Consider the following 1,008-nt stretch of genomic DNA (forward strand, 5'->3'; position numbering starts at 1 on the left):
CAATAATGTGAATGCAATATCAATGGGCAATAAATGGAAATCAACAAATACTATAACATACAAACAATGACTCAGAACAGCCTAAGTGCATGGTGAACAAATATGTCTTTACACCCCTGTAGACAGATGCATGCAAAAACACAGAAATCAGACAAGGATTTTGTTTTTATAACACATGTAATAAGCAATGAACATTTGAAGATGTATTGTTTTGTTCTTCTAACATCAATAGTAGTTGTGCAGAGGTTGTAACATAATGATAAATACATGCTGCCTGTCACATTATGAATATATACCCTGTCTTGTCTTGCACATCAGAAGCAGCAGCACTATGCTATTACATCGTTCACCGTAGGGACTAATATGAGGGAGACTGAGCTGCCAATCTCTCTTAACAGGTCCTGCACCATATCTACAAATATCTGTTCTGCTCTGCACAAACATAAGCAGGGTCTGATTTAGCATGGCAGAGTGCTGATTGACAATAACATGGTTCCCTGCAGTGTTTGGTTGATTCCCATTGATGTTTGTGGGTTCTGTTTGACTGTACATTTTATGTGTGGCATCTCATTCCTCAGTTGTCTAACATGTTTTCTGACGGCCACTGATTGCATTAGCAGCTGAAAGACCAACTTGTAACAAGGTCCCAATTGTGGATACACCCATTAACAGTCCTTGCGACCAATGACATCCGGATCAACTACAAACTTTTGATTGATTTTCAACAATGAACAGTTAGTTCAGTGTAATATGTCCAGCTCTCTCCCCCATCTTAATAAGTCAACATTATATGATATGACCCTATTTTTACATTATAGCCTACATATGTTATAGCCTAACCCTTATCTATAGGTGACTGATGAGATTCATGTTAGCATATATTTATTGGCGACACAATTAATATTGGAGCTATTTCACTGTCGCAGACAGACGTGCTTGGTAGCCTAGACTACGTAGTCATAGGCCAACATGAGACTTAAGCCCTCGTGTCGTCATGACTTAGGTTAG

The sequence above is a fragment of the Alosa sapidissima genome, chromosome 24, assembly GCF_018492685.1.
Source record: "Alosa sapidissima isolate fAloSap1 chromosome 24, fAloSap1.pri, whole genome shotgun sequence".
Lineage (NCBI taxonomy): Eukaryota > Metazoa > Chordata > Actinopteri > Clupeiformes > Clupeidae > Alosa > Alosa sapidissima.